The sequence below is a fragment of the Vombatus ursinus genome, unplaced genomic scaffold (assembly GCF_900497805.2).
Source record: "Vombatus ursinus unplaced genomic scaffold, bare-nosed wombat genome assembly UNPS02014812.1, whole genome shotgun sequence".
In the NCBI taxonomy this organism is placed as follows: domain Eukaryota; kingdom Metazoa; phylum Chordata; class Mammalia; order Diprotodontia; family Vombatidae; genus Vombatus; species Vombatus ursinus.
The window spans coordinates 53,928,992-53,943,230 of NW_020954590.1; positions in this window are offsets into that span (position 1 = coordinate 53,928,992).

A 14,239-nucleotide genomic window follows, 5' to 3' on the forward strand; every position below is an offset into this window, starting at 1 on the left:
TAACATGAAAATAACATGCAGTATATGGCAAGTGTACATGGAGGTAATCTCAGACGAAAGGCCCTAGCATTGAGGTTAAGAGAATCAAAACTATTTGCAAGAGGTCACTTGGAAAAATGTGCTATCTGACATGTTGTGAAACTCTTCTGTAAGGATTGGATCTGGACCTTTCAAAGCGATGGTAGCATCTCTTGTTCTATAGAATAGAAAGGAAGATGCTTAGGTATAGGGATTTGGTATTTGTTTTTGCTCCAGATCAGTGCTTCCATTGCTGTAGGGAATATGGAAACTCTCCCCACCACTACAGATCTTCAACGTATTTGTAACATATAATCTCATAAAATTGTGTGGGGCACTGAGAGGTTAGGTGGTTTTTGCCCATCCTCACAGCTGTTAAGCTTCCATAGAAAATGGGCAGCCACTACCTCTTCCACTATATGTCAGTAGTAGGACCTGAACGCGGGAGTCTCAGATTCCAAGGTCATCCCTGTATCCACTACATCACAGTGTCTCACAGGTGTTAGTAGGCATCAGAAATTCTATTACTGGCCTCAGGAGGAAGATAGCCATTATGGTGGTTGGTAACTCCCTGCTGAGGAATATGGAAGTGGTGGTAATACGGAAACCTGACATGACCAATGGGGAGATGTGCTAATTTCCTGAAGTGTGTATCTGGGACATAAGAGAAAACCTGCTGAGACTAATCAAACTTGTTAGCTACTAACCATTACTCTTTATTCACATGGGGACAAATGATATGGCTAGAGGTAACCTAGAATATCTCTAGAGACTGAAGTCCTGGACTGAAAATTGAGGGACATTGGGAGGTACAATGGCATTTTCATCACTTCTTCCAATGTAGAACTTCAGGACAGAACTAAAGAGCTGGCTACATGTTGAATTATAGCATTAAGTCCCTGGAAAATAGCAATGACAATGAATAGTGTTTGATTAAATGTCTGAGGACTTGGCTTTGATCCTTGTCTCTCCTTCTAACCTCTGTGGGTCTCAGTTTCCTCATCTGTGAAATGAAGAGATTGAGCTGGTTGCTTAGCACAGGGCCTGGTACATAGTAAGCACACAATAAATATTCATTGATTGTTTACTAAGGTCCCTTGCTTCCAATTCTAGATCTATAATCTCTAGGATGTGAATAGGGACAACTTCAGATTATAGGCACAGATTATATGAAGACAAGGAGGAATTTGCCAATCTGATGGTGAGCCTTCCAAACTGAAAATAGAAGAGGAAAGGAAAAATACTCAATGGAATTATAAAAGTAGATCTCATGGAGGACATGAAGTAACAGAAAGATAAATGATAGTGGAAGAAATACCAAGTAATTAATAGAGGGAAATGGTTGGGAAACACATTGGGAACAAAATTATAACCTCAGATGCCTGCGGGTCAATCATCGAGTCTGGGTAATAAAGTCAATTTGAGATTTTAGCAAAAGAACTTGAATGGTATTGTTAAGACCTGGTGTAATGAGATATGTGATTGGACTATTTGGGAAGAAAAGAAAGGTCTATGGTTTTGTTAACCCCCTCCACTAAAATAGATCACAATTGTTCTCAGACTTTTTAGGTAAATCCTAGGAAGCTGCCTAAGGCACTTTTGTTCTTTAGTCATGGCAAAGATACTGCAGTGGTTTGCCATTTCCTTCTCCAGCTCATTTTACAAATGAGGAACTGAGGCAAACAGATTAAGTAATTTGGCTAGGGTCACACAGCTGGTAAGTGTCTGAGGCTGGATTGGAACTTAAGTCTTCCTGATTCCAGGCCTAGCACCCTATCCACTGTACCACCTACCTGTCAAGGCACAGAGAGGTTAATTAACTTGGCCAGAGTCACATAGCTAGTAAATAAATATCAAAGATAGGATTTGAACCCTGGTATTTCTGATTTCAAGTCCAATATTCTATCTGACATATCATGCTGCCTCTGCGTAGAAGAGGGCAGTGGAAAAATAGGTACTTAACAAATAGAAATATCTGATAGTGAAGTGGTGGAAGGGCATTTTAGATTCAGTGTATTTGTGTAAGTATGTGTGGTTTTATATACACAGATATGAGAGATCTTCCCTGAATGCCTGGACCCCACAATTACCTTTTGTCTATTTTGAATATATTTTATGGTAATTTTTTTTATTTATTTTTTTTGTTTTCAACATTTACTTCCACAAGATTTTGAGTTCCAAATTTTCACCCCATCTCACCCCTCCCCCCTCCAAGATGGCATGCATTCTGAATTACCCCTTCCCTTAGTCTGCCTTCCATTCTATCTCTCCCCCCACTTCTCTTATCCCCTTCTCCTTCAATTTTCCTGTAGGGCAGGATGGATTTCTGTACCCTATTTCCTGTATTTTTTATTTCCCATTTGCATGTGAAAACATTTTCTTTTTAAACATGTGTTTTTAAAACTTTGGGTTCCAAATTTTCTCCCTTCCTCCCTCCCCACCCACCCTCATTGATAGGGCAAGCAACTAAATAGAGGTTATATATGTGCAGTTATGCAAAACACTTCCATAGTAGACATGCTGTGAAAAACTATATTTCCCTTAATCCTATCCCACTCCCTCATTTATTCTATTCTTTCTTTTGACCCTGTCCCTCCTCAGAAGTACTTGTTTCTGATTACCACCTTTCCCAATCTGCCCTCCTCTCTATCATCCCTCTACTCTCTTGTCCCCTTCCCCCCCTATTTTCCTGTAGGGTAAGACAGATTTCCATACAGATTACACCATTCTACCTCTCCCTTTCTCCTTCTCCTAGTATAATCCTCTCTCACCCCTTAATTTTATTCTCCAGATATGACCCCTGGAATATATTTTATACAAAATACTTGAGGACAGGGACTATTTTATTTTTGTTTTTGTAGCTCCAGAGCCTTGCACAGTTCCAGACACATGTGGATATTGTTGAGGTTTAGATGTTTAGGGGTGCTGGGACCCTGAAATAGCAACCCAAACCTTCTTTCGGCCAAAGACAAGGTTTATCAAAGATCCACCATATTAACCAGACTCTTAAGGAATCTGAACATTTGTGATGCTCATATTGACAAATAGGCTAGATTGAATCTGAGCCATGGGCCAGATTAAATCTCAACCATTGGCTAGATTTAAGAATCTGAACACCTTAATGGAGACAAGATGGATTTTATATACAGAAAGACTGTGGGAGGGATGGAGGAGTGGTCAAGTACTTTGGCGTGACTGTGAGGAGGGGTCTACTGAAGATTTTGATGGGAGTGGCCAGTAGGCTGGGGTGATTAGAGGAGGAGTTTAGGGAAGATGTTGATGGGAGTGACTGGGAGGTGGAAAATGTGGCTTTTCATAGCCACAGTGAAAGCAGCCACAATGAAAGGCCAGTTGAGAGGATTATTGGGATGATGCCTCAGGCGAACTTGCCAAAGACTTGACCATGTGGGAGAAAACTCAAGGAGAGTTGGCTGGGTGGGGAGGTTTCCCAGAGCCCATACCCCATCAGATATCACTCTCTTACTTAATAAAATATTTATTACACACATGTATATAACACACACACACACACACACACACACACACTCCACAGATACACTCCTGCCTGAAAATCCACATGCTTGAAATGGGATGCAATTTGAACAGCATATACTTAGGGACCGAAGGAGAAATAATTTCATCTTTCTGATAAATTCTTGACTTGCCTAGCTGATCATTTATTGCCCCTGAAAGTAGAGGAAGTAACTCAAGGAATACCTTATTTGGATCTAATTCTGACCAAGAAATAGAAACTACTTAGAAAATTTAAAATGGTGGAAACTTTTAGAGAAAGTGACCTTGTTATCTTCAGTTTTGAGAAAGTCAAGGAAAAGAAAATATTGCATATAGTAAGAGTTGCTAGGCCTGCTTATTTAAAAAAAAGAAAAGAAAAGAAATAGGATCACATGGCTTAAGATTAAAGTAGAAGGGGGGGATGGAGCCAAGATGGTGGAGTGAAAGCAGTGACTTGTTTGAGCTCTCTCTCAAACCCCTCCAAATACCTGTAAAAAAAAATGGCTCTAAACAAATTCTAAAGCAGCAGAACACACAAAAAGACAAATTTCTAGCCCAAGACAACCCGAATGGTTGATCAGAAAGATATATCACACCGGGCTGGGAGAGGAGCACAGTTCGGCATGGGCGCGCAGGCCGCAGTGAACCTGGAGCAGGCCTCAGAGAACTGAATCCCTGGCAGCTATGATGGTTTCCTGACTTCTCAACCCATGTACGCCAAAGACGACTTGGAAGGTCAGTGGGAAAAGTCTGTGACTGCGGTGAAAGAAGAAGAAGCTAGGTGTCAGCCGCAAGTCCCGAGCATGGCCCTGGGGTGGCGGCTGCCTCCTGAGCTTTGGGCCCACAGACTGAGGGGGAGTCGAGTGGCTGATCAGAGGGGGATTGCAGGGATCTCTTTGCCAGTGCTGAGGCAGGAATCTCTTGCTTTGCCTATGCTTGGATCTGGGTCACAGCTCTGAGGGGCGGTCCTGGGGCGAGGAGGAGCGCTGGCGTGATAGAGCTTGTTGTGGCAGTGGAGAGGAAACACCTTGCCCCTTATCATACCACCTCGGAAGAACTGAAAATTTATAGGTCCCTAAAAGTATCTCTGAAAACAGCTGTACAAATCCCCAAAGCTTGGGACAGTACATTCTTTACACTGGAAGCAGACTCTTACCTTAACAAAGAGTTTAAAACTCAAGTAATTGGCTGGGATCATGAGTAAGTGGTACAAAAGGAGTCGGACTACATTATCTTACTTTGGTGACAAAGAAGATCAAAATATACAACCAGCAGAAGACAAAAAAGTCAAAGCTCCTACATCCAAAGCCTCCAAGAAAAATCTGAATTACTTCCAGGCCTTGGAAGAGCTCAAAAGGGATTTTGAGAAGCAAGTAAGAGAAGTAGAGGAAAAACTGGGAAGAGAAATGAGAGTGATGCAAGAAAATCATGAAAAACAAGTCAACAGCTTGCTAAAGGAGACCCAAACAAATACTGAAGAAAATCACACCTTAAAAAATAGCCTAACCCAAACGGCAAAAGAAGTCCAAAAAGCCAATGAGGAGAAGAATGCCCTAAAAAGCAAAATTGGCCAAATGGAAAAGGAAGTCCAAAAGATTACTGAGGAAAATACTTCCTTAAAAATTAGAATAGATCAATTGGAAGCTAGTGACTTTATGAGAAATCAAGACACTGTAAAACAAATCCAAAAGAATGAAAAATTAGAAAACAGTGTGAAATATCTCATTGGAAAAACAACTGACCTGGAAAATAGATCCAGGAGAGAGAATTTAAAAATTATTGGACTATCTGAAAGCCATGATCAAAAAAAGAGCCTAGACATCATCTTTCAAGAAATTATCAAGGAAAACTGCCCTGATATTTTAGAACCAGAGGGCAAAATAGAAATTGAAAGAATCCACCTATCTCCTCCTGAAAGAGATTCCCAAAGGAAAACTTCTAGTAATATTGTAGCCAGATTCCAGAGTCCCCAGGTCAAGGAGAAAATATTATAAGGAGCCAGAAAGAAACAATTCAAGTATTATGGAAACACAATCAGAATAACAAAAGATTTAGCAGCTTCTACATTAAGGGACCGCAGGGCAAGGAATATAATATTTCAGAGGGCAAAGGAGATGGGATTACAACCAAGAATCACCTACCCAGCAAAACTAAATATAATTCTTCAGGGGAAAAAATGGTAATTCAGTGAAATAGAGGACTTTCAAGCATTTTTGATAAAAAGACCAGAACTGAATAGAAAATTTGACTTTCCAATACAAGACTCAAGTGGAGCATGAAGAGGTAAACAGGAAAGAGAAATCATAAGACACTTACTAAGGTTGAACTGTTTATGTTCCTGCATGGAAAGATGATATTTGTAACTCATGAGACCTTTGTCAGTATTAGGGTAGTTGGAGGGAAAAATTATAAGTATGTATAAATATATGTATAGATATAGATATAGATATAGATATAGATAGATATAGATAGAGAGATAGATAGATACAGGGCACAAGGTGAGTTGAAGATGAAAAGGTCATATCTGGAGAATAAAATTAAGGGGTGAGAGAGGATTATACTAAGAGAAGGAGAAAGGGAAAGGAAGAACGGGGTTTTGCATAACTTCACTTGTATAACCTATATTGAGTTGCTTGCCTTTTCAATGAGGGTGGGTGGGGAGGGAGGAAGGAAGAAAATTTTTAAAAACAAAGTTTTAAAAACACGTGTTTAAAAAAAATGTTTTCACATGTGACTGGGAAATAAGAAATATTGGAAATGGGGTACAGAAATAGAAGGGGAAAGGGATAAGAGAAGGGGTGGGAGAGATAGAAGGGAAGGCAGATTAGGGGAAAGGGTATTCAGAATGCATGCCATCTTTGGGTGGGGGAGGGGTGAGATGGGGTGAAAATTTGGAACCTAAAATGTTGTGGAAGTAAATATTTGAAACTAAAAATAAATAAATTTATTAATAAAAAATGTCTTTAACAAAACAAATTTGAAGAATGGGAAGTTGCATAAATGGAGAAAGAGGTAGTAGAGAAAATAAGGGAAATAATGAATCATCCCTATTATGTCTTGGTAGAAAAAAGAAAGAGATTTTCATTCCTGGAGTTTCAGCAAGGGAAGGGAATGCAAGATAATGGAAGAGATAGAAAAAGGGAAGGAATTGAATCTGGGGAACTTCAGAGGGGCAAATTTAACCACAGCAGGGGTGCAAGGCTATCTCTGAAGAGCATTCCCATGATGGAGGAGATATGTGCCTATAGCAGGAGACAATGATCTTGTGATGGTTTTAGTCTAGTGGGAGTTAAAAAAAAAAAGACTAAAGTAGAAGATATCTCTGAAAGAATGGGAAATGATAGTGAAATTCTAACAGTAAAAACATGAATGATTCAAATGGAGAAGAAGAGTAAACTGTCCAAAGAAAGCAATAGCTGCACAGGCAACTCTCCAATGAACTTACCTGAAAAAAAAGATATACATGCAATAATGAGTGGTAGAATGAGAAATACACCATCAAGGAAGAATATACAAAAAGTAGCAAGGACCTAAAGAATACCACAAGGAATCCTGAATCACAGAATGAATTAAAACTTGTAAAACATACTAAGTACAATTTTTAAAAAAACTTAGGTGTATGTTTGTGGTCAAAAAACAGCAAGGGTCAGGCTTTCTGCAAAACTATTAGGAGCAAGGAGAATGCAATGTTATTAAAATATAATAGAAAAGAAGTTGAAATTTTGTCATTATATCTCAGTCTTTAAAGAGCAGAAAACATGATTAAGAGGAATGAGAAACACAAGGTGTTTGAGTAGATAGTAAAAGAGCATATTGGAACTCTAAGGAAGTGAGAATTTTCAGGTCTCAGTGAATCACACCTTGGGTTTTGAAAGATGGTGAAGATGATATTGCTGAGCCGATGTTAGTAATATCTGAGGAATCATGGAGAATGTAAGACAATCTGGAAATCAACAAATAGATAAACATTACTCTGCTATTTAATAAGAAGGGAAATAGAGTCTGCAAAATAGAAAGTATGGAGAATTAAGGAAGAGTAATCACTTAAACAATCTAGTACTGGTTTAAGAAAAATAGAGATCAATAAGTAGAACATATTAGGTACATAATATACAGAAACAAATACATATTACTAACATGCTGTTTGATAGAATCTAAGGTCCCAGTTACTGGGGGAGAGAGTCACTATTTAATTAAAAAAAAAACTGCTGGGAAAATTGGACAGTGATCTAGCAGAAATTGGGTTTACACTAGCACCTTATACCATGTATCAAGTAAACTCCAAATGGACACATGATCTAGATATAAAAGATCACATCATAAACCAATGAGAAGAGAAAGGAAGAAATTACCTTTTGGATCCATGGATAGAGAGAAAGTTCATGAACGAACAAGTGATAGGATTGCACAAGATAAAATAGACACTTGTTTATATAAAATCAAAAAAGTTTTACTCAAAATTCCAATGTAGAAAAAATTAGAATGGAAACAGGTAACTAACTGGGAAAAATACCTCTATAGCAACTTTCTCTGATAGAGGCTTTATCTGAAATTTATAAAATAATGACTTAAATTTGACAAAAGCCGTTCCCCAATAGATAAATGTGAAAGAACACAAGCAGGAGGTTTTCAAAGGAAGAAATGCTAGCCATCAACAACCATTTGGGAAAAAAAAAGTATCCTAAATTACCAGTAATTACAGAAATGCTGATTAAAGTAGTTTTGAGTTTCTATCTCACAACTATCATATTGGAAAAGACAAGAGGAAAATGACAAATGTTGAAGGAGCTATGGTAAAACTACCTACCTTAGTCATTGTTGATGGAGCTGAGACTTGATCTAGCCATTCTGGAAAACAATTTGGAGCTTTGCCCCAAAAGTAACTAAAATGTGCCTACCTTTTAATTCAGCTATACCACTATAGGACTAGACTCTCTAACAAATCAAAGAAAAAGGAAAAGACTCTTTTGTTGTTGTTGTTGTTGTTTAGTTGTTTTCTGTCATGTCTGACTTTTCATGACCCGTTTTTGGAGTTTTCTTGGCAAAAATATGGGAGTGGTTTGTAATGTCTTCCTCCAGCTCATTTTACAGATGAGGAAACTGAGGCAAATAAGGTTAAGTGACTTGGCCAGGGTCACATAGCTAGTAAGTGGCTGAGGCCAGATTTGAATTCAGGAAGATGAGTCTTCCTGACTCCAGGACTGGCACTCTGTCCACTGTGCCACCAAGCTGCCCACATTATATATACATGTGATGTAATATTATTATGCCATGAGAAATGGTATAATGGATAATTTCAGAGGAAATTGGGAAGTCCTTTACGAACTTATGAAGAATCAAGTGAGCCGAAGTAGAACAGTTTATACAATGATAACATTATAGAGAAAAACAACTCTGAAAGACTTTGGAACTCTGATCAGCTCACTGATAAACCCCAAGTCCAACGAACAAAGAAGAAATGTGTCACTGATCTTCTGACAGAGAAAAAATGAAATTAAAGTGAAGAAAGAGAGCTATGTTTTTGGTCATTTTCAAAGTGAAAGTTTATTTTGCTGAACTATGCAGTTATGTATTGAGGACTCTATTTTTATTTGTTTGTTTCTGTCATTGCTTATTTGTTTATTTTTTTTTAATCATTCAATGTTGGGGGGAGGAGTGGGAAGAACATAATAATAAAAAAGTAAATATTAAGAATAAAAAGATCACTCAGAAATAAAGTTTCAAATTTATGACCTGGTAGCATATTGCCAAAGGAATGCTGTACACATTAGTATACATAATTTTCATCAAGGCATTTCTCCTTATTTCTCATTAATTTTCAACTCTAGTAAAAATCTACTCCTTCAGCGTCTCTCATATTTGTTCCCTTCTCTCCACTTACATGGCCGTCTCTCTAATGCAGACCCTCATCACCTCTTGCTTGGATCATTGTAAGAGCCTTCTAATTGGCCACCACGCTTCTAGTCTCTAAACTTTCTAATCTATCCTTTACACCAGAGGTGTCATAACACATGGACTGTGAACCTCATGCAGTGACTTGGAATGCACGTACACTGCAAGTAACGCTGGGAACAGATTAAAATGTAACTGGAATGCTTAATAAAATAAATAAAAATGTAATAAGACATAGATTACAATACATTTTAAAACTAAGTCAATATGCAGCCATAGAGATCCTTATGTATGGCTTAGTGGTCCCTGTTTCTATGTAAGTTTGACACCACTTCTTTAAACAGTTGCCAAAGTCTTTCTAGTACACATGGAAGCATGCCCTTTCTTGCCTAAGAAGCTTGTGTAGCACCCTTTTGCCTGTAGGGTGAAATTTAAATAGCTCTGTTTGGCATTAAAAGGCCTTCACTATTTCCAGGTTATCTTTCCAGGCTGATTACATAAAGGGATAATGAAATTAAAATGAAGAAAGAGACCTATGTTTTTGGACATGGCCAAAGTGGAAATTATTTTCCTTCCCTTCATGTCCCCTAGGATCTAGACAAATTGACCCACTTACTGTATCGCCTACATGCATTTACACGGACTGCCCCCCAGGCCTGGAATGATGTCCTAGGTCCCTTACATCTCCAGGAGCTCCTACACCCTTCAAGTCTAAGGTGAAGGGAAACAGTTCCGTGGATTCCACAGAATGGGATTTCAGAACCTCTTCCTTTCTCTTCACTCAAATAATCTTTCTGAATGCACAGGTCTCATCATGCCACTGCCTTGATCAAAACTCCCCCCCTTTTTAATTTTTATTTTATTTTATTTTTAATTTATGGAATACAATAAGCATTTCCATAATATAGTAAAATAAAAAAGATGATTGCACATGAAATTGCAAATCTGTTATACACAACTTACTATTCCTTTTAAATATGAAGTTATCATGTAAATTTCTTTTTTTCTCTTTTACCCTTTTTTCTTCCCTCCTCCCTCTGCCCAAGAGATGGCTGCCATTAGACACAAATATATATATATATATATATGTATATATGTAATAGATAACATATATTATATGTATAACATATATACATATATAAAACACATTATTCTATACATACGTCTATATTTCTATTTATGAATTCTTTCTCTGGATGCAGATAGTCTTCCTTCATAGGTCCTTTATAGTTAATTTGGGTATTTATAATAGTCAGAATGACTTATTCACTCAAAGTCATTCTTAAAAAAATATTGCTGTTACTGTATACAATGTTCTCTTGGTTCTGTTCATTTTGCTGTTCATAATTTTGAGCAAGTCTTTCCATGTTTTTCTAAGATCATTGAGCTCATCATGTCTTACAGCACAGTAGTATGCTATCACCATCAAAATTCTTCAGTGACACCTTGTTGCCCAAAGGCAAAAAAAAAAAATTACACATTCCTTAACTGAATGTTTAAGGCCTTCCAAAATCTTGCTTCTACCTTCCTTTCCAATCATATTTCACGTCATGTTTCTTCTCATCATTCCAGTACTGGCTGTGCATTGAGCCTGATGCGCCAGCTCCATGAATTCATGTAGACCATCCTTTTAGAATCCTTCAAGGGCCGCTTATCTCTTCCAGAAATCCTTCTCAATCCCCCTAATTGAAAGTGTTTTCTCTCTCCTCAAATTTTCCTAAATCATTTAGTTTAGATATGGCTGCCACCATTCTGTACCTTGCATTTTACTTACCTGCTCATGCCCTATTCTCTTTAATAGAAGGTAAACTTTTTGGGACCCGAAAATGTGCCATTTTTGTCCTTGTAATTCCAGAACCCAGCCCTAGGCCTTGTACATGATGGCTTTATAATAAATGTCGGATATGTAGGAATGATTAAAATATAGCGTTTTATAATTTACAGAGCACATTCTCACACAGCATCTTATTTGATCCTCACAAGAACTCTGATAAAATATAGAAAAGTTAAATGACCTGACCAGGGTCACATAGTTATTAATTGACAGAATTAAGACCTTTTTTTTTCTTTTTTTTTTTTAGGCAATTGAGGTTAAGTGACTTGCCCAGGATCACACAGCTAATAAGTGTCAGGTGTTTGGTCTGAGGTTGGATTTGAACTCACGTCCTCCTGCCTTCAGGGCCAGTGCTCTATCCACTGTGCCACCTAGCTGCCCCCAGAATTAAGACCTTCTGACTCCACATCTAGGACCCTTTCTGCTGCACCACATTGTCAAGTGTATTGTACAGGAAATTCCAGCTTTTAAGATCTTTTTCACTTTTAAAATTTATTTAATTTTATAAGGTCCTGGACCTTACTGGCCATGGAGATCTATTGCAGCAAAGGGGCAAGCATGATAAATGTACTATTTTCTGTACTCACCCCATCACGACAGAATTCTGTGATATGTCTGACCAGTGAAGGTGAAGCTGTGTACACTTGGCTTTACTTCTGCCTCATTCTATTGTGAATCCCAGTCTTTCAGAGTAGGGACTTTTTTTTTTGGCCTTTCTTTCTTTCCCCAGTGCTTAGCACATAGCAAGTGCTTGATAGATGCTTGTAGACCAACTGACTTTGCAACTTCTCAGTGTCCCATTTGCTTTACTCTCATGACTTAGTTGCACAGAATCAGAGAATTGGCCTCATCCAACTCTAGACTTGTTTGCTTTTTATTCACTGTTACCATTTACTCTAATTTCATTAAATAACAGCTTCTAGCCTATTGTTCAAGATTTGTTGGTTTGTGGACCTTGCAGGGTTAGTGGAGTTAGTCTTCTAATTTACCTTTATGCCTTAGGTGAATACAAGATTTTATCAGTAGGGGGAACTTCCAGTATAGGAGCTCCTTCTGTCAATGCTGGTTGGTGTTGTTAGGCAATAGGTGGCCTATTAGTTATCGTTTATTTCACTGAGGTTCAGATAGAAGTGATCTTGGCATTTGTCACTATGTGACTATTTTTGTTGTTATTATTGTTACTATCTCTTACATATCTGGCCCATAACTTAGAAAAAGCAAGTTTGAACTGTGACTAAATATAACTTTTATTTCCACTGGATTCGTATGCTAATATCTTAAAAAAGAGACTAATTTTTTCAAATTTCCAGAGGCAATGCAAATCTCCATAATCCCAGATTTTAGCACCAAGACTTACCCTTCACATTTCTCAGATTTGTAGAATGTTGGAGGTGGAAGGTTACTAAGAGATTATCTCATTCAATGATCTCTTCATATAAATGGGCATTGCCCCAGACAAACTGGGGCCTGGGAAACGACATTAATTTAGAAAGGCCAAGGTCATCCACTGCATCCCTGGCCATTGCAAGTCATCTTTTTTTTTTTTTTTTTGGTGAAGCAATGAGGTTCAGTGACTTGTCTAGGGTCACACAGCTAGTAAGTGTCATGTGTCTGAGGACAAATTTGAACTCAGGTCCTTCTGACTCCAGGGCCAGTGCTTTATCCACTGAGCCATCAAGCTGCCCCACATCACCAGTCATCTTGACTTTTGCCTTATCACTGGACTTTGATGGCTATGGAAGAGAGAATAAGGCTGACAGAATTCTGCCTCACTTCAATCCATTTCACACTTATGTCAGAACATCACCCTCATGATGTCTTTGGTCCTCTTCAAAAAAAAGGATAAACAACAGGTAAGCCCTGGGAGGTTAAGGTCGAGTGATGTCACAGAATTTCGGAGTTAGAAGGGACTTGAGGGGCTTCCTAGTGCAACCCCTACCCTCCAATAGAATTCTTTGTTCAACATGCCTCATAAGGGGGTCATCTAACTTTTCCTTGAAGATCCACAATGAGGAGGAGCCCACTGCCTCCTGACCCATTCCAAATGTCAACTTTGGATAGCTCAAATCACTTCAATGAGCTTAAATCACTTACACTGACCTCACATTTGCCTCCTTTGTACTTTCTATCCATTGCTTCAAATTTGATCCGTAAAGGCCAAACTGAGTAAGTTTAATACATTTTGTCCATGTCACACAGTGTTGGGATGGGATTTATCTTCAGTTCTTCCTCACTCCAAGCGCCTTTCTATCTATTACACCATGCCCCCTCTTTTTATGTCCTAGCTTATGAATATTTTAAATTTCTTTACTGACTTACAATTGAAGGCTAGTTGCTGATATAACCTTATTATGCCCCTTGGCATACTTCATAGCAGTCAGGGTGTTGTATTTTCTAATTATGATTCATTAATTCACTAGTAGCCAGATTTTTTTTCAACCTATCAATGAGAGATTTCTTTATTATGCACTTGAAATACTTCTTTTTTTAACATTATGTAACCTATCCTGAAATATCTCACGCAAGCTACAAGGCTCACTGAAAATCTCTGAGTCAATCCAGCCAAAAGTTAGAGTTTTAGCTGCAAGATATTGACAAAGTTAATAGTAATAGGTAGATGGAAGCTCTTGCTGTTTCTTCCTCTCCATGATGCTGTCTTATGGTAGGCACTGTACTGAGGTAGCCTTGTTGGAGGCTGCGTCTCTCAGATTTGCAAGTCTAAGGGCAAGGTGCATAACTGATCTTTAATTCGTTCTTAATCATAGGGGGTAGAGTGAATGACCAAATGAATGAATGAATAATGCATTTATTAAGTGCTTTCTATGTTCAAATCATTGTCTTAAGTACTGGGCATACAAATAGAAAAGCAAGAAGGTCTCTGTTCTCAAGGAGCTCATATTCTAATGAAGGATACAACACATAGCAAAAGTATAGATTTATAAATCCAATGGTAATGCATCTTCTTTGACGTTATTTCTACTG